The sequence below is a fragment of the Sturnira hondurensis genome, unplaced genomic scaffold (genome assembly GCF_014824575.4).
Source record: "Sturnira hondurensis isolate 20B ecotype Veracruz unplaced genomic scaffold, ASM1482457v3 Scaffold0014854, whole genome shotgun sequence".
In the NCBI taxonomy this organism is placed as follows: domain Eukaryota; kingdom Metazoa; phylum Chordata; class Mammalia; order Chiroptera; family Phyllostomidae; genus Sturnira; species Sturnira hondurensis.
Window position 1 is genome coordinate 3870484 of NW_028087485.1, and position 20683 is coordinate 3891166.

Here is a 20683-nt window from a genome sequence, read left to right on the forward strand (position 1 = left end):
CAAATTGGAAATTGTCTACTAGATCTCAGGAAAAGAACACTTGCTGGGGCTGGTTTTCCTGACTGACCTCATTACTGAAAGCAAGGGCAGGAAGGGGAGCCCTTGGGAGGATCGAGTGTCCCAGAGCAGCCGGAGGAGAGAAACACCTGGCTGTTCCAAGGGACTGGTCCTGTGCCCCAGGCATCCATCACAGGTCCTGGCACCGGCCATGCCTGAGATGATTCCTCCACCCCTCCCTCATTCCTTGGCTTACAAACGTTTACTCGTCCTTCAAGTATCTGATGGCATCTCTTAAATGTCTTTTCCTTGAAGAACATTTTCCTGACTCCTAGGAGACAGAATTGCTATCTCTCCTAAGTCCTACCTAGGGTGCTGTATTTCCAGTACCACTGCAGCACCTATTACACAGCGATTTCATTCTCTTTTATCCTTTCTAGAATGTGAACTCAGGAGGGAAAGAGGGTCTTGTATATGGCTGTATCCCAGGGCTTAGCACAGTGCCTGACACACAGGGCTTAAGAAATACTTCTTGAGTAAGTGGTTCATGCATCTCGGTAACTCTCTCTCTAACCCATCATTGTGACCTCGAGACCTGGAGGAGGCAAGGAGAAGGCCTTGTAGAACTTGCATGCACACTCCAGCTCAGGGTCTTCTGCCTGAGATGCCTCAAGAGCTTGGCAATGTTGCTGAACCAATATTGCTGATCCTGTATTGCTGATCCAATATTGCTGAAAAAGGGCTCTGTCCTCTTTCCCATCTGTTTTTAAATTCAAATCTCAGATTTTTCCAAAGACAGATACAAAAGCAGACTCTTGAAGACCATTTTTACCTGGTTTGCCAGTTCTAGTGAAGCTCACAGAAAGGGAAATTAGGAGATAACTCACCAAGATGCTTCAGAATAGGCAACCACATAAAAATCCCTTTTCCATCTGCTAAGCTTGCCATGATTGATGTTTTCACAACTTTTCTCTTTTGCAGAGAAACTGTAATGCTTAGCAAAAATAGTTTTTTGAGTGTGTCTGTTCTGGCTTATTTTTTGATTGTATAATAAAAGTCCAATAATTTTTCATCATTTATGGCTAAAGGCTAGATTCTAGTCAGCAATGTGATCAATATTATATAGACAACTCAGGATAATGTAAAAATCTGGTGAAAACCTAGTGTAGGCCAATACTAAATTCACATCACTGAAGAGCTGAAACTTTATCACTTTATTTTAAAATGTTAAGAAGGGCTACCCTGTATCTTCACAAAATTTAATATGAATCAGACCTGAGTTAATGATCTACACATTAGCCAAGGTCTGGAATTAAGATGCAACATCTGTTATCCCTTAAAGTAATTATATATTCAAATATGTGCTTAATTAGCTAATGGATCAGCCTCTGGCATAGACATATCCAAGGATAAATTCTAATAGGGAAATAAAAAGTTTGCAGGAAAGGAAGAGTGTGCAATTATACAGTATAAAAATATTTAGATCAAGCTCTCTGTAGTTATAAGCTATAATATTGTGTACACGTGTGCTTAGATTTCTATTTGTTTTCATTTTAATTAATTAATTATTGTTAATAAATTATACATCTCATAAATATTCAAATAAATAATTTAAAAAATAATTCCCCATCATCACACCAGTCTCACAGCCTTCACCAGGCATAATTTTGTGTAGTTTGGCATATATATGTCCAGATCTTATTCTATATACATACATGTATGTATATTTAAATTGAGAATTGTATGTGTTTGTTTGCTTGCTTGTTTTTAAAGACAGAAGATTTTGTTATGTAGTCTTTTATAAATTGCTTTTTTTCAAATGACAGCAGATATCTTAACAATCATTCTTTTTTTAGAAATTTATTTTTATTTAATTCTTGTTCAAGTACAGTTTTCTGTCTTATATTCCCAGCCCTGCCCCACCCAGTGCTCCCCACCTCCCTCCCATTTCCGCCCCCCACCCTTAGTTATTGTCCATGTGTCCTTTATACTTGTTCATGTGAGTCCATCCCCTTTTCCCCTGTGATTCTCTCCCCTCTCCCCTCTGGACCCTGTCATCCTGTTCCGTATTTGAGTGTCATTGGTCATATTTTGCTTGCTTGTTTGTTTTGTTGTTTAGATTCCTGTTAACGGTGAGATCATATGTTATTTGTCTTTCACCACCTGGCTTATTTCGCTCAGCATAATGCTCTCCAGTTCCATCCATGATGTTGCTCTTAACAATCATTCTATTCCTTACATACAAATCTACCTTATTCTTTTTTATTGCCACATGATATTCCATAGAGTGATCATGTGATACTTTATTTATAGTAAGCACCCCACAGTGGATATGTATTTGTGTTTAGTTAGTCCTGATATTAAATGACTTCCAATGCGTACATTGCATTTTTCTAAAATAATACTTAGATTTAGAATTGCTGAATAAGAGAACACACATTTCAATCAACATTGTGAAAGGTGTCTCCCGGAGCGGCCGTGTCGATCAATGTCAGCACCCACGAGAGTACACAGAAGGCCTTATCAACCCCTTCCTTGGTGCTCCTGTCACGTCTTCATCCTTGTTTCCACACTTGTGGGGAAAAGCACTTTTATGTCGTCATTCTTTAATCTGTAGTGCTCGGATTATAAATGAAGTTCCTATGTTTTCCTATGTGAATGGCCATTGGCATTTCTTTTTCTGTGAATTACCTGCACTTATTTATTTACCTCTTATTTTTCCTTATTGATTTCTAGAAACTATGTGTTTTAAGTATTTACCTGCCAGAGTGAAAGAAAATATGTTCAATGTCTGCAATTCATATTTCTTATTAGATAATTGCGTGCAAATGAACCAACTTCTGTGTCTAACTTCAAACCACCCCGGCCCCAATGTTTATTTTTAATTATTTTCTATATTTCTTCTTTATAATGATATTTTTATCTTTAATTTATCTGAATTAATTTTGTGTACCGTTTTATATATGAACCTAATTTTTATTGTATTTTTTCCATTACCATTGAGGCCCCTTATGCCCATCCCGCTCTGCAATCCCCACTCTGTTGTCTGCATCTGAGGGTCCTTCCTCCCTTTCTGACCCATCCCTCCACCCCCTCCCCTCCCCCACCCACAGCTGCCATCCTGCTCTCCATCTATGTGTCTGTTTCCATGCTGCTTGTTTGTTAATTTGGTTCATTAAATTCCATATATGAGTGGAGTGTTCTATTTCACAAGGATTTCAGAGTTAATTTGTCACATTCCATAGGAATTTGATTGGGAATACACTAAATTTATGACAAGTTTATGAAGAATTTGTGAGTCTTCCTCAAGTCCTTCCTTTCATCAAGTCCTTTATTTTGTCCCTTGGTAAGTTTTATAGTTTACTCCATGTGCATATTAGCAAATTATATTTTGCAACTATCACTAGTGTAAAGAAATAGATACATGAAGATAAATAGATAAATAACATTAATAAAACTTGTTTAATTTTCATGAGTTTTAATAGAAAATTCAAAGATTAACTGATGAACTACTTAGAATTTCATATAATTTTCCCCAAATTCATCAGTTTTTCTTCCTTTCTTGTAGTTATTACTTATTTGTCACATCTTATTGCATTGCCTAGGACCTCTATTATAACATTAAATAGTAACAGTCATAACAGTCATAGTTCTCTTATTCCTTATCTTAATAAAAATGCCTGAGTATTTCAGCATTCGGTGATAGGCGTATAAGAAGTACATATGTTTTTGTATACTTTGTAACCCACAAATAAAAGCAAACATGTCAGAGGGCAGCTTTAGTCTCATAAGAAGTAATGTAAAAATTACTTTTGGAAAGTTTCACATTCTTCAGTCACTTCGTTTTGAGGGCCTTCCAAGCACATTGTGAAGAAAGCGTAATTAAGACAGTCTACCATTCCTTAATATCCCAATTTTTTCCCATTAACGCACAGAAAAATAAAAACTATTCCCATTGATTAAAATCAGTAGTCTGGACCTCATTTGTGTCAGATCCAACCATGTTTCGACTCTGTTACCCCTTCGGCTCTGATGTCAGCATTGCTCGAACCCCTCCAGGCCCCATCCCCAAGCCCCTAAGAATTGCTCTTCCACCATTGGAATGACTCTTTTCTAGAACTCTCCTGGCTGTGTCCAGATGGACTTGGTGGCTTTCTTCCTTTCTTGTCCATATCTCACCATTCTAGGGAGGTAGCTTCAATGTGTATATGGCCTATTGTTGGTGAATCACCATCAGGGTGATTCATTCTGCACCCATATAATATCACTTATTGTATGCCTGGCACTGTAGTAGAATATTTAGTGATAAGAGCATAAAAGATACTGCCTTTCTCACAATTACTTACATTATAATTGCTTTTCTAAAAGCGAGACTTGTTTCTATGACTAGAAAATCCTTCTTGCTGGAGGAGCATTCTTGAATTAGGGGTGAAAGTGCCTAAAAAACATAGACCAGTATAGAAGGTCTCGAGATGTGTTTATCCTTTAACTAATTCATCTTCATTAGTGTGTCTGTGTTAGCTGCAGTCTGGATTGGAACACACACTATTACATACATGTGACTCTGTATCGAAGCCCTGTCTGTAAATCACTTTCACGTAATGACACACTTAGTCACATACACTTACCTCTTCCTCACTCATGTTCTGACAGCTGCCAAACCTGCCTAGGGCATCCCCATAGAAAGCGCATTCCCATAATCACATCTGTCCCCACCTAGAGCGTTGTCCCCTAGGCATTGTCCCCACCTAGAGCGTTATAATCCCACTCTGCGCAGTCTCCCATCCTCCAATTTCTTATTTCTCCGATCCATCACATACACAGCTATGATCTTAATCTTAGAAGCCTCAAGCATGCTAATTCACTCCTCAGAACCCGAATGGCTCCCCATTGTCTGCAAATAAGTCCGAACTTTTCACATTGACATTTAAAATCCTGGGTGACATTTCCTCTCTCTCGTCTGTAATCCAACCCCATGTAACAGTTCAACTGTCCTTAGCTTTGCTCACACTGTTGCATCTGCTGGACTATCCTCCTCTTTTCTTATTATTCCAATAACTAATTCCAGTGCCCCAAACAATTTCCTCATTTTTCCATCTCTCATTAATTCTGCCTTTTGTTGAAGTTTACAGCCCATATACCATTGTATGGCAATGAAATTGTATTGCTGTGTTTCATTTAATGCAGAAGCCATGTTTCTTATTCTTCGCACCTAAATCATAAACCCCCATTGGAAGGCATTGTCTTCTGCATCAGTGCTGCATTGTTTAGGGTGGTCACAGTGCCGGGAACACGGGAAGGTGTTCGTGAATTTCTTCTTCATTGAATTGATTGTGATGAGACCAGAGGTCACACATTTATCTTGAATTGGGGTAATTTCCATTTATAATATTTTGTGTTCATGGTCCAAAAGAGTATGTATGAGCCATTTTTAGGCACTGAGTAAATGAGCCAGAATTCTCAGCCCTTTTTACAGGTGTGTCTAGATGTAGCCTCTCTCTCCCTCCCTCCCTCTCTCTCTCTCTCTCTCTCTCTGCCTCTGGAATATCTACATTATCCTTCCCTTATCTTTATGGAATGCCATAGCTTCTTTCATTATCACCATAATTTTAATTTCTTTTGGACAAAAGACTATTTGGAAAATCAGTTACATTTCTTTTCAAATTTTAATAATACTCTGTCTGAGTTCCCAGAGCAAGATAAACATCTTAAACCTGCAAGGAATCAGAGAGAGCAGCTTGCACCTATTAAAATGTTATTTTGGGTGTTACTCAGAGATGCTGCTTGGTGGATGGACACTGCCAGTCCATTACATGGCTCCGACCCTCTTTATTCTAACTGTGCCTCAGTCCCAGAGAACATCACAGCCACAAATGTGGGATGTTAAATACCAACAAGAGGGAAATGGTTAAAAAGGATTTCTGAGTTCACTGCTTTCCTTCAAGTATTTATGAACAATAAGTTGGAAAGAAACTCACAGCATAAGTGCATTTGGAGAAGCTAAGAGCAGCAGAATACCAGATGATACATTCTGGAATGGGAGCAATCACGGTTCTATTCAATCCTTTCCTCCTACCCTGTGCATCAGAATGTTTTCCCCTTTGAAACTTCGTGCACAGTTGCACAGGTGTATTGTGGATCACACCAATCCACAAAACAAAAAGCAGTAAAATTATTCATGTGTCAACAGCATCTAGAAATTTCAGCAAATTCTTTAAGATGCAAAGATTTAAAAATGATACCCTAAGGACTATCTTCTACTATTAAGACAACAGTAGTGCTTTGCACCTTGATATAATCTCTTGATATAACCATAAAGTATGTCCTTGTTGAGAAAAAAATGTGCCTCCCACTGTGCCAGGTACTGGGAAGGTATATGGCTAGGCCAGGGGTCAACAAACTTCCAATAAAAGGCTAGAGAGTAAATAATACAGGCTTGGCCTGTTATACAATCTCTGTTGCAACTACTCAACTTTGCCGTGTAGCCAGAAAGCAGCTACAGTCACTACATAAACAAATGGGTGTATCTGTATTCCAATAAATCTATTAAAAAAGTAAACCACCAGCCTGCAGTGCACGTTTGCCTTGGGTTAGACCATGTGTTCTTTCACTACGGCGATCATTTCTTTCTTCATGATTATCGCATCCCCAGTATCCAGATCAGTGTCTGTCTGGCACATGGCAGGGGTCCAATAATACTTGTAAATTCAAAAATTAATTAATTTCTAAAATATATATCTTGTCCTCAAACAGCTTACCATTGAGTTCTTATGGGAGGAAAAAACACCCAGAAAATTGTAGAGTAAGAACAAGAAGTTCAAGGACTGTGGACTCAAAGCTAGCTTCTTGACTCACCAGCAACTCACTCTACCAACTCGAACAAGGGTTTATATTTAACTGACTGTGTCTCCATATCTTGAGGACTCAGTTTTCTTAACTATTGAGATTGGGTTTAGGATTCAGATCAGGTCATAAAGCTACTGTATTTAATGGCTTTTCAGGTTGCTTTGGTGAAGCTGAGACCAGGCCAGAAAACCACAAGAAGCCCTTCAACGTTCACAGAATTAAAGAGACTGAGGTTAGCCAGACAACTAAGTACCCCCACACACTTTTACTCACCTCGACCTGTCTTCTCCCATGGCATGAAAGATGAGTCAGACCCTATTCCTACTATCAGCAAAGCTCTAGCTGAATTCCCAAGAGGGATTAAATAAGAGGGACATAGCTACGTAATTTTCTCCCTAGCCAACACAGGTCATCTCCTGGGTGATGGAGGTACATATGACTAACGTATCTGTTACAGTCCCAAAATAAAGTAGATGCTACACTCAGGATAATTCAATGACATTTCATTTACAAAGGAGCTTAGGAAAACCACAGAGAGTGATACAACACCTCAAGATTAATAAGAGAAGACAGTCACCACCCTTAAGCTCAAAGGGACAAGGAGAGGAAGAGTTATGTAAAACCTGAAGGAGAGAGCCATCTAGAACACATCACCCTGTGAAGAGCAGTGACCCTGTGGGACTGACATGACTAGGTGGAAGTCACCTCATGGGGTGAGCAGAAGGGTAGTAATTCACCATCATCACTTCCCTTCCTCCCTCTGATTTCCTGCTGGGACTCCCGACTGGGCCAAGGAAGCCTGCTGGTGTGGCCCACACCGGTCAGCCTCCAGCTTCAGGGAGAGGGGAGGAGACCATGGAGGGCAGATCGGGAGCAACAAACAGAAGATGTCCAGCACAAACGGAGCCCAGGGGAACCGAGAGCTCATTATACTGAGGCTGTCCTCTGTGAGGGCTGTTAAGTACATCAGGGTGGCATCAGATTGATCTCCCACACACTCCCATTTTTCTCCTGAATGAGCTTTTCACCACTGTCTACTGGGAAATGAATTGAGCAATTTTCTGTTCCCTGCAGTGTAAAGAGAATCTCTTGCCAACCACTCTCATTTAGCAGATGGTAGGTGATACCACAAGGCCTCTTTGGCTCCTCCTAAGGCAAATGGCCAGCGAGAGAGCACTGGAGTCAGGAGTCCCAGTTCTTAGCTCTGGCTCTTTTCCTAAGTGGCTGAGGGAAGTCACTTCTCTTTGAGCTTAGTCTCATTTTCCTAATCTAAAAAAATAAAGCCACTGGATTTGATCATCTGTGGTCAGGATTCTTAACATAGAGTCCTCTTGAAATGATTTAAAACCTTTAAAAACTTGTGTTTGTACACATGAGTATATTCCATCATATTAATAATAGATCCATCTTATCAAACACTACCGACTAGGCACTATCATCTCTTCCCTCCCCTCCTCTCCTATTCTCTCTTTTATTCTTTCTCTAAAATATCTCATTGAGCCCTCCCAACAACTTACAAAGCTCATGAGTCTTCTCCTATTTTACCATTGCATGACTTGCACAAGGGGCATGGTTTAGAAGTGGCAGGACTTGGGTTCTCACCACTCTCTATAACTTCAAAGCTCATTCCCCTCTACCCTCCCTGTTGTCTCAACCCCTAAGTCAGGCACACGTGGCTAAGGATCCCAAACATGGATTAAGTGCTCCAGCAGGAAAAGCCTCAGTTAAAGTGGAAGAGATATTTCCCGGGGGAAGAAGGTTTGGGAGTATGAGTGTTGAGGTTTGCCCTGGTGGTTCTACAAGTGGGAGAGGTTAGGGGAGAAAAGTCCTGCACGGAAGGAGTCAAGTCCTGCTGAGCTGAGCCATGGGCAGGAGGGAGACACCTCGGCGAGCAGACAGAAGGGCCAAGGAGAACTTGAAGCTGACCAGGAACTCTTCCTCTCTCGTTGAAGATAGTTTTTCCTGTCAATATTCTAAAATTTTGCTGGACCATCTGAGGAAGGAAGTATTTCTCTCTATAGTAGCCTCTGAAGGCTCCAGAGGAGAAGCTCCTTCTTGCTAATGGGAAGGTATATGGCTAGGGTTGGGTTTGGGATTCACATTAGGTCATAAACCTTACTTACATAAATCCAGACTTTCCAGAGAGCAGAGGCAACAGAAATTTGGGCTTCTTGGTGCTTTGTGACCCAGCATACCCAAGTTGCCTGAGCTGCCACCAGAGTGCCTGCCATGCTGGGATGCTGCCGGCTGCTCTGCCACCGTCTGGAAGAGCCTCTCCACCAGGCTATGGCTGCCCTTTCAAAGCCAAACTGCCCTGTTACTTATCCCAAAGAGGGCAAATGCCTAAAGAGCAATGGTGAGGCCAAGATATCCCATCCGTGAAGCTCCCAATGTACTCTGAGACCAAAAAAAGCTTTTCTGACCCACCCTCTGAGCTCCGAGGTGGGAGAAGTCCCTCTGAGCCAACCTTCTTGTTGGATGTCATCTATGATGAAACACCAGGGCCGCATTTCCCCCAAGGAATTCTCATTCCAGGGAGGAAAGGATTTGTTGGCCTGTCTGAAGGGCAATGGGGACTTTGGAGTTCATCAGCCATGCTCTTTGGGATGGGATACTTTGCTGGATGCAGGCAGCCAGCAAGCCAGGCTTATTCCCTCTTATTGGCAGAGCCATAGCAACAACAAACCTTGGCAATGATCTTGGTCACTGATGTAAAATGCTCTACATGGCCTGGTGAGGCCTCTGGACTCCACTTTGTTCTGCCAGAGGCCTTCTCTGCACATCCCATCAATCCCTGTAATCCTTTCCTTATTGCCTGGCTACATGGATGGCTCAGGTGGCCTCTGAGCAGCTGAAGCCTGCAGCCTGCTACCACTGCTCGTGCCAGAAACCCTAGTCTCATACCAGGGTGTGAGGAAGTCTGAAGCTCCCCATTCGGGCACCAGGGTGAACAGTGTGCTTGACCTTGCTCTTCTTGACCTAGAAAAATATGACCTTTCTGAGTAGCCCAATAGTGAGAAAGCAGTTGATGAAATATGCAGACCTGCTCCGGAGTTGTCCTGATAGCCTAAGCTGACATGTCAGTAAGGACATTTTCCTTCAGCAGGTTTGCTGATTCCCGCAGCTTCCTACCAATGATAGTGACTTTGAGACATCTGGGAGCTGTATTTCCTCTTTACACCTTGGCACTTAGCTATTGAAATTGCTTTCAGGAGTGGGATTTCACAGATGAGATCGAAGGAGATGAAGTAACCCATTCAAGGCCACAGAGCTAGTCAGGGGCAGAGCTGGAAAGCAGAGGAGGAAGCAAGACTGGACCCAGCACTGACTGTATAGTTATCGACATGGGATCAGACACTCTATGCATAGTCCCTTCGATTCCCCACTCATTTTTGAGATGAACGCTGTTTCCCTTCGATATTGCGGCCAGTCACAGTATGTGTGTTACGAGAACACATCGTCCTGGCCTTGAAGAAGGCTGCAGTGTGAAGTTCTTTCATACTACCACACTGATTTTGCTTCTTGCACACATTTTGAAGACCTGCTTCCTTTATATTTTCTTCTTCTGAAAGCCTCCTTAGTTAGGATATGATGAAGATGCTTCCAGTGGTTCATCAATGCACACTGACAAGGACACTGTGCAGGGGGAAGAGGTGGCGAGAGATGGAAGTAGGAGGGGAGATGAACCAGTGAGGCAGAAGCAGGAATCCCTGCATCATTCTCCTCCCTCAGCTACTAATTAGCCAAAGGCTAATGGGCTCTCAGGGCTCCCATTTGCTCTTCCACAATGCAGAACCCCCACTGGTGAATGCTCAGCTTTTCTTTCTTTCTTTTCTTCCTACACTTGACTTCTCCGAAGCAATGTTTTCTGTTGTTCGTTTTCTCCCATTCTACATTCTCCTTTTCTCCTGCTTCGGTTTTTATTGCCTGGAGACTGCTGTTGAATAGTGAGTTCTTGTAAAAAAAATAACTTTTAATAGTTGTGGGCTCTTCCCACAGATGGCCTATATAGTCAGTTCTTTACGGTTTGACTTCTTTACAACAAACAAGTGAAGCTTCTGACCAAACTATAGAAGCTTGACTCACAGACAGAGAGCAGGACCTTCCTCCGAGGCACTGCCTCTGTGGTCTGGACCTTCCATCCAAGCCGTCTTCTACAGCATCTGCTACTATTGCCCCGGCCACTCCTCCAACCTCAGAGGATTTCCACTGGCTCCTCCCTCTCTTCCCCCAGTGGCACCAAGGCCCTTGGACTCTCTTGTTTCTTTTAGGCTGAAGCTCAAGTGTTTCCTCTTCAGTTTTTCTCTGACTCCAACATCTTACACAACCCTCACTGCTCTCGACGCCCCCGACCTCCTTAATTTTCCCTCAGTGCGTTTTCACTACTGATTCCCAAAGTTAACTGCAGATTAAACCCCTCCCCTTGGGGAGCTGACTGAGCATGTGGATTTCCAAGTTCCAGTCCCTGATTTAGTTGGTCTGCCATGAAAGCCCTGGTATTTTTGTTAATAAAGCTCTCCAGGTCATTCTTATGTGAAAAACGGGGCTCAGACCATCTGCCTAAGCCTTTTTTTTTTAATGTTTGCTTTTTTCCATGTATATATTTTCTGTCTGTCTAAACTACTCAAATATACAGCAGATTTTTAAAAAATGGCCATGAATTCCTCCCCAAATTGTTTCCATGCCATTTGCAATGTATCTTTGAAGCATCTCCTATCAAGAGATGAAGTACACCTTATATCTGGCCTGGCCGTGTGACTGGTTTTGACCAGTAGAACATGGTAGGTATGATATCACAGGACTTCTGAGGCTAGCCTACTGGAGGGAAAAAGGCCACGTGGAGCACACATACATCCCTGCAGAGGCCTCCTAGACCAACTAGCTGATACCCTGCAAACCTGCCAGATGGGAGTCAGGCCATCACAGACCACCCTGCCCCAGTCGAAGCACCAAATGACTGCAATTGCATGAGTGACCCCAGGTGGGACAAGCAGAAGAACAGCCCGGCTGAGCCCAGCCCACATTGTTAACCTACAGAATTTAGAGCAAATGGTTATTGCTGTAAGCTATTAAAATGTCGGTGCCACTTGTAATAGAGCAATAGATAACTAATACAGAATGTACACTTTCATGAGGACAGAGACTTTGTGGGCATTTTGTTGTTGTCAGTTTATTTTCACTACTCTTTCCCCATTACCTAGATCAGTGCCTATCAAAGCACATAATAGGTGCTCAATAAATATTTTTAAATGGGTCAGTGATATTCAATAGGCCTTTACGAAGACCTGTTTTACACTTTGCTACAATTTCAGTTGGCAGCATGAGAGACTTCCTTAAGTACTTAGTTTAGAATCAGCTAATGAAACATGACTCTTCTCTCTTCCCCCAAGAAACTTCTTAAACTGCAACAGTAAAGGTTTCCTTTTTCAGTGGGTCATTTTATAAAAGGATTATTTAGTATAAACTTGTGCTGATTCAGGAAATCTGTTCTTTTCCCAAAGGCTCAGCTCAAAAACTCCTTAGTTTGGAAATACTACAAAATCGACTGCTTCCTCCAGCCCTCCCCTGAGACAAGCATCAAGGTTAAGCTAGGGTGTGAGGACCCCGTACTGAGCAGGGCCATGGAGAAGCTGGGAGCAGTGAGAAAAAGGTGTTTGTGAAAGACTGGTAAACTGGCTGTGCTATCGATTTAGTTCCAGTTCCTGTTATAAGCAGACTGGGTATTTCGTAACAAGCTCTATTCAGACACTAAAAATAAGTCCCAGTAGGAAGAGTAATGAAGAGTGACTTAACCTAGAATTGGCACTGAGCTAGTGAGCTGGGAGCCCCCTGAAGCAGACCCTGAAACTCGAATTTGGGTGATCTGAGAAAACACAAGCAACGAAGTGAGAAAGGAAAGGAAACCCATGGAGGATGTATGTGTTCATGAGCAGTTACTGTGTGAGCGCCCGGAACTGAGTTCTGCAGGGGACCTGCGGCACATGGTGCAGAACACGCTTTAGACATGACATGCTCCAGAAAGGAAGGAGGCTGGGGGATGCATCCACCGACATCAGGCCTTCTCTCTGTAGGAGCCCAGCCTGCTCCTGCAGCCAGGAAGCCCTTAGGCAGAGCAGAACAGGGTGAAAGATGGTGAGGGCAGAGGGCATGTGTGTGGAGCAATGACGTCCTGTGCTATCAGGACCATTAGTTTCCTCAAGACCTACCCTGAGCAACTCAGCTCCCGAGGACACCAGGCAGCTGCCAGGTAGGATCTGCTGGAGGCTGGGGAGTTTTTGTCCAGGTATTTGCCCCAGTCTTTTCCACAGTGGCTACTTTGCCTCCCTCCCTCTTCAAGATGCCTCTTCTACTTAAGGATTCTAACCTTCAGATCTTTAAAGCTGTCTTAGGGCAGCAGCACTGAGGAGGGTGGATGATAGGAGGAAATAGTGGCATCGTCTTATTTGCTATCACAGCCAATGCTTATTGAGCTAAACAAGGATTATGTCATTTAATTCTCAACAATGTTGTGAGAGAGATATTGTCATGAAACATACTTTGTATCTGAAGGAACAGGCACAAAGAGATAAAATAATTTGCCCAAATCATAGTAAGTTGAATTCAAATCCCAACTCTGTACCCAGATCCCAACATACTCTTAACTGTGACCCCAGATTGCCTCCTTGGAAAAGGGAAAATATCAAGAGGTCTGAGGTCAGACGTGACTTTGTATCTTGGCGCAGTCTCTGAGTGGCTGGCTGGATGACTTACTGGATCGAGTCATTCAGGTTCTCTGAAACTTCGTTTTCTTACCCAGAAAATGGGCTTCAGAGTCCATCCCAAAGGAGTATGGGGGAGGAGTAAAATGAGAATGTGTGCTTTGGTATCTGGCACACAGAAGTGCACTCTCTTCCTCCTTTAATGACTCAGCCTTCTCTCGTGGAAACATTTGTCTCGTCCTCTGTGGTGCTTCGGGACACCCCACGGCCTGCCCTCATCTGGTTCTGCTTTGGGATTTTTGATGCAAGTGTTTACCTAGCTCTCACTTCCCAGCTAGGTGGTGAGCTCCTGGAGGCCGTGAGTATGGCCTTTTGCTTTGCTTACCTTGTGTTCTCCAGAACATTGGTTCAGCACTGGCACCCCGTTAGCACTGGATAATTGCTCATGCTTCTTTTGGTTAGTGAGAAAATTCAACAAGAAGACTTTTGAATATAAAGAAATATACATGTAATGGGGTGCAGCCAGGGCCTCTCCCCCCAAATATTAAAAATATATCAATGTCCTCACTGCCACAAGCCTGAACTGGGGGATGGGACACAGGGAGCCAGGCCATTGAGAGTAATTTTGCATAGCAAAAGTTTTGCAAAAAACCACAAGAATGGCCATTTAACATATCCATAACTTTCGACGGGTTTCATGGATATGTTAAGAAGCTGTTCCCTTGCTTTGAGCCAGGGAGGTGGGCGTGACCTTGATGCAGGACAAAACTGGGAGGCAAAACCCCTGGTTGCAGTGCCCCGACTGCATGAAAGCCTGGGGATGGTTGGCTCCATGCCTCTGGACCACGCCCGCTGGGAGTTACAGTGGCAGCCCAGAAAAGCTGAAAAAAAAAAAAAATAAGGGGATGCTGGCAGGTGTAGCCGATTGTGGGAGGAATTGGAAATGGGGATGCAGAGGAAAACTCCCACCAGGATTTAAATCAAGGTACAGCAGCCTTGTGGGTTGGAACCATGAGGTTTTGGTTGGAAACATATGGTTTTGGGGTTCCCTTTGCCACGGAGCTTAGGGAGCTGGAAAGCAAGATGTAGCAGTGATGCAGAGCTCTCTTAGTAGTTTGGAAGAAAGCAGGAGAAACATTGCAGGAAGGAAAGGTGTGAAAGGACTCTTGCTGGTGGGCCAGGAGCAGGTGCCACACGGGTTCGGATTAAGAAATGGACACAGCTGATGGTGCTAGGAACCGCGGGAGGCCTGCCAGCTGAGCACGGATTACTGAACAGACCCAGGAGCTACGTGAGCCGCAGACCTCTATTTCTTTTCCTGAGATACAGTACCCCTGACTGGGCAAATGGAGAAAGGAAGGACTCTGTGTTTGTAGTTGTTCTAAGGGACTTTGGGATTTTAATGAAGACATTAAGTCATTACTCTAAGTCTGTATAACTTTCAAATAATTCCTTTCCTTTTCACCAAACTCAGGCATTGAGAGCCATAATTCCCTGGTGGTGGGCAAGGCGAATCTAGTACAGGGGGAGCCCTGGATGGGGGGGTGTCCATTCAGTAACAGTATCTTGTCCCCCTCCTCCCCACTAAGGGTCTGTTATGTAACATACAGATAACCTGATTCTGGTACTTCTATAAGTTATTTCCTGTCTGAGTTGAACTTCATACTAGCTCTCCACCTAAGTGTCTTGGGCTTGGGATCAACAGTAAGGATCATTGTCAACAAGCTGGATTCTTGTCACAAATGTCAGCCAGTCTTCACAATCAACTAAATGAGTGTCACAGATTCCCCTTGAGCCAGCAGCTTCATCATTGGGGACACTGCAGTAATAGTGATAGCCGCAACATTTACTAGACTCACTATAGTAAACAATTTATGCATGTTATCTTGTTTAATGCATGCCCACAATGTAAGTTGTAGGCAGTATTTTTATAGCTGAGAAAACTGAGATACATAGAGAGTAAGTAGTTATCTCAAAGTCATATAGCTAGGACCGGGCAGTGTTTTGTGGGCTCTGCTAACATTTTGCTCTTGTAATTTTCCCTTTTCCATTCTTCTGTAGCTCCTCCCCTCCTGGTGGGTGACACATTCAGTCCATTCAGTCCTATAGGTGAAAGTGGGAGCTTGCAGAGCAGGCGACATCCAATCCTCTGAGGATGATTTTGCAAACTTTTACTCAGAACTCCTGGGTCAGCTACTGACTAATGATATCATAAATATTTACTCATTTACTGGATTATTTTCTTTTTCTCTTTACTAAAATGTAAGCCCTGCCTGGGTGTTTATTTTGTGCACTGCTATTTCTCACCGTGTAAAAAGTTCCTGCTGCATAGTAGGTGCTCCATAAATGTCTGTGAAATGAATGAACCCAGTGTTTGTTGATTTCCTAGTTTAACATCAGAGGAGCCATCTTGTTTCAAAGGTATTTGGAGGCCCCTCACGCTTCCCTGCTCTCCGCTGCAAACCCACGTCATCACTACCTCGTACCTTCACAAGATCGTTGTGTTTAACTGGTGAGACATATGCAAAAGTGTAAATAAAGCACTTGAGATGTGTAATCCTCATCTCATCTCAATCACCTTGTGTAAAGCAGGGTCCTTTCACGTCCCAGTCTCTATGGAGCTGTGATCTGAGTGCTATAAGTGCTAACTCAAAGTGCTATAAGGGAAGCTCAGTGTTTACTTGGGTCCTTAGAAAACCACTAAATTTTACCCAGCTCATGGTCTATAGCAATGTTTCTGAAAAACATCTTTTCTCTCCTTAATTCTTTTCCAAATGCCGTTGCTCTGGGAACCCCAAGTTTTTCTTAATGTCCAGCCCATTTAGTTTTTTCTCTCCTTCCTCGATCATCACTCCCAGGCCTGTATTATGTGGCCAGATGGAGCCTAGTTGCCTTAATCTTTGGATTTTTCCTCCACCTTTTCTAACGTGTTTTCACTTATGAGCTGTGTAACCTTAGGCATAAAATAGAGACCGTTTAATCCTCCACTTTGTTTTATATAAGGTAGGCATTTAGTCCTGTGAGGAAGTTACTCTGAGGATTAATGAGTTCATACTTACAAAATGCTTAGAACAGTGACTGAGCACCCAATAAGCTCAGTTGCTATTATGATTATTAGTGGTAGCAGCAGTGGCAGCAGCGGCAGCAGTAAAGGTTTCATCTAACTCCTGGCTGTCGTACCTGAGAATCGACTGACTTCGTTACAAAACACTGTACCCGTCAAACAGACACTAAGTAGTATAAGCACTTAGATACTAGAAGAATTCTCTTCTTGTATTATTGCTTATGGTCTGTAAGTTTCCATTTTATCTGTTCTTTACAGTGATCTCTCCTTTTTGGACCATCCATCTTCAAATATTTTACATATTCATCTAACACTATCTTGAGACACTCTGCTTGTACTCTCTGACCTTCTCTTCTGAATTCCGTCTTCCATTTTTATAGCTTTCCTGCTGATCACAGTGTTAAGTCTCCCAGAGGCTCTGCTGAAGGTCTCTTCCTGGCAATTTTCTTGCCGTGTGTTATCAGAAGCATCTTTGTAAACCCTCTGTGGCACTGGGGAGAGGCGGGCTGAGCTCAAGCCAGTCTGCTTTTTATTTCCTTGTGTTCCACCTCCCAGCAATGACAGGGCCCAGGGCAAACCACACGGAGAGGGTTGCTGCAATCGGGGCAGCTGCCCATGCCAGGGTCCCCCAGCCACATCCGTGAAGGCCAGCAGAGAACTAGTGTGATGGTTGTGATGACACAAGGGAGGCAGAGCTGAGAGACCCAGTTTAGTCTGGGCCTAGGGTGGGGACTAAATGGATCCTAATTTGGAAAGGACTATAATGGTGTCTGTCTAGGCTCTGTTTCCAACACACACATTGAAAGCAATGTAAATAATTCAATATTTCAGACTTAAAAGTTCTAGTAAGGAGGGAAGCTGGTATTCATGTTCTGTGAGCCTTGACTATTCTTTCACCCCATTTACAGGATTTTTTTTCAATCATATTTTTCTCATAACAAGGAGGCAAACTGGTTTAGAAAGGAGGTGTCCTGATTCCAGAAAACCTAAACTTACAAATTGGATAAAATCCGGGAGTGTTGTTTTGCTTCTTCATTAACTCTACATTTGAAAAAGATCTTTTCAAGTTGGGAACTCTCCTGGGTGCCTTGCATCTCTGTTTCGAGGCATTAACTCCCTGCTCAAGTCGTATAGAAATTAGGGTGATATGGGGTAAAGAAGAGAACAACTGAAATCAAAGGCAGTAGGAACCACTGCCAATAGAAGTTCAAGGTGAAATGAAGATGAAAATTTTCTGAGTTTGAGCCTAATGCAAAAGGGAACAGACTGAGCTGGAGTGGGGAGGGGGATGGGGTTTAACACATCTGTTAATCTTGCAAGGAGAGGCAGGGCCTTACGCTGGTCCCTGCTGAGCTGATGACCTTTCAGAGACACATTTCCTTGAGGCCTGGGAGGCATGTGAGAGCAGGTGAAGGGAATGAAGTCAGAGAGCCGGCTCTTGGTGAAATGGCCCAAAGACAACTCACCAGATCCATCTCCAGAGTAATCAGCTGATGAACAATACCGTCCTGCCCCCTGTGGACACTTCCCCAAGTGTTCCCCAACCCCTTTACCACATTGTCATGCCCAAGGAGCAGGAGAGTGAGGTGATTAAGAGGTTAGGTTCTGCAGGGAGTCAACCTGATTTGAGTCCTGTATTACAGTTGTGTCTGTCACCTTGGGCAAGTCATCTGCAATCTCTGATGAGCGAGACCACAGAGGTGGTGCCTCAGAGGGATTCTCTGCTCACTTCCCTAGAGGCAAGGTTTTACAGTTTTGGATCATTCATTTCACTTGGTTTTTGTACACAGGTGAAGGGGTAAAGGACTGAAGAGATCATCTGTGGAAGAGCATACAACTTTTAAAAGTTATTCCTTAAAATAACTTACAAATTCAGTAACGTTCTCTAGGAAATGGCCAGAGACAAAGCCTGAGAAGAGGAGAATGTGAAATGCGGGGGAAAAACAATGGAAAGCTTTGCTTCAGAGAAGTCAAGTGTAGCAAAAAAGAAAACACTAAGGCTTCACCAGTAGGGGTTCTGCATTTTGGAAGAGCAAGCAGAAGCCCTGAGAGCCAAAGGCTGATCCATGTCCCACAGCTAATTAGTAGCTGAGAGAGGAGAAGGACACAGGGGTTCCTACTCCTGTGTCACTCGCTTGTCCCCCCACCCTTCCTTGCTACTCCTTCTCCCTGCACGGTCTGTCCTTGTCAGTGCACAGTGATGAACCACCAAAGGGACCAACAGCATCTTACCTCCCACCCCCACCTTCTCCAATGACGTCTCTAACTTCACTGCCTCGGTCTCAGCTTCCCTGGAAGAAGCCAGCTCAATGCAGTGTTGTTACATCACACGCCACCACCTTGTCCTCACTGGAGGCAGCAGCATCCATCCCCTTAGTGGAGCCAGCTTAGACTGTAAGGAGAACGTGGTATGGCCCACTTCCAGTGATGGTGCCTCGGGTAAGAAGCGATAGTTCTGGAGAAGAGAAAACTGAACGCCCAAACAAGGCCCCTCCCCAGAAGCTATATGGCTGAAGGGTCTACCAGCATCTTTCCTGCTAATTAATGATGGGACCCAAGTCAGCAACAGAGTTGTCACTGCTAGCGCACAGCGTCTGCCACCAGGGCCCTCCCTGAGGGTTCTGAAATCAAAATGCTGGTATTGATCACAAATGCTAATTTGAAAAGTTATGCCTACTCCTATATTCATTGCAGCATTATTCCTAATAGCCAAGATAATGGAAGTAATCTAAGGGTCTATCAATAGACAATGGGAGCAAGAAGATGTGGCATATCTATACAATGGAATATCACTCAGCCCTGAAAAATGAAATCTTATCATTTGTGACAACAGGAGTGGACCCAGAGGGTTTTACGCTTAGTGAAATAAGTCAGACAGAAAAAGACAAATACCGCATCATTTCACTTATATGTGGAATTTAAAAAACAAAATAGAAACACAGATACAGAGAACAAACTGGTGGTTGCCAAAAGGGAGGGGAGTTGGAGGCTGTGTAAAAAGTGAAGGGATTAAGACGTGCAAATTGCTACTTGCAAAACAGTCACAGAGATGGAAAGGATAGTATAGGGAATATATTGACAATATTGTAATAACCTGTATGTTGCCAGCTGGATACTAGACTCACCAAGAGGATCACTTGGCAAGTTATATAAATGTCTAGCCACTATCCTGTACACCTGAAACTAATCTATTATTGAATGTCAACTGTAATTGAAAAAAAATTTAGATTTAAAACAAGAAATAAGCAGAAGGAGGGCAGATAACTGTTCAATAGGCAGAATCCCAAGGCCCTCCTTAAATCCACTGAATCAGAATCTATGGGGTTGTGACCTCAGGCTGCTCATTTTAAAAAAGCCCCAGAGGTAATGCTGTTGCAAGTTTAAAATCACAAATTTAAGTGAAAACTTCCATGCAATTTTCAACAACCAAGTGAATTTCTCTCACAACAGCTTTGTAGGTTTGAAATCTCAGACCCCGAAACCTTTTCCAGAGCGTATCACTAAGCAGGAAACCCCAGAGAAAGATGGAGCCCCACCTCTGGCAGGAAGGAGACCTTTCCCCAAGGAAGTGCTTTCAATAGTCTTGGAAGGCAATCTACTCTGCAGCTCGCACAGCCTGCAGCAGCATCCTCGCTCTCCGTGGGTTAGAAGGATCTTACTAAACTCAAATAAGGAGTCCCCCATGATCAAGGGTCTTATTTGACTTGAGCCCATTCCCCAGACTTAGGCTTTGACATTGTTGATGGAAATCCAGGACTCATCTGGAACAGAGAGAAGCAAGCCCCTGGCTTGCTGTATTTCTTGTAAGTGCAAAGGTTTTGCACGAGCTGGTTCTTTGGGGGACCCAGACTGTAAATGGGGGGTGATGATGATGGTGAGGAGGGAGAAGAAAGCCACTGAGACAGGCAGGGACTGCAGGGACACTCCACTCCATCTCCTGGGTGGCCCAGTTCTCTTCTTCTTTTCTCTTTTTCTCTGCCTGGTTCTGTCTTCTCCTCTCCTTTTCTTCCACTGTCTCTTTTTTGTGTCTCCCTTCCTCTCTCATGGTCTCTTTCCTTTTCTCTTCCTATCTCTTTTT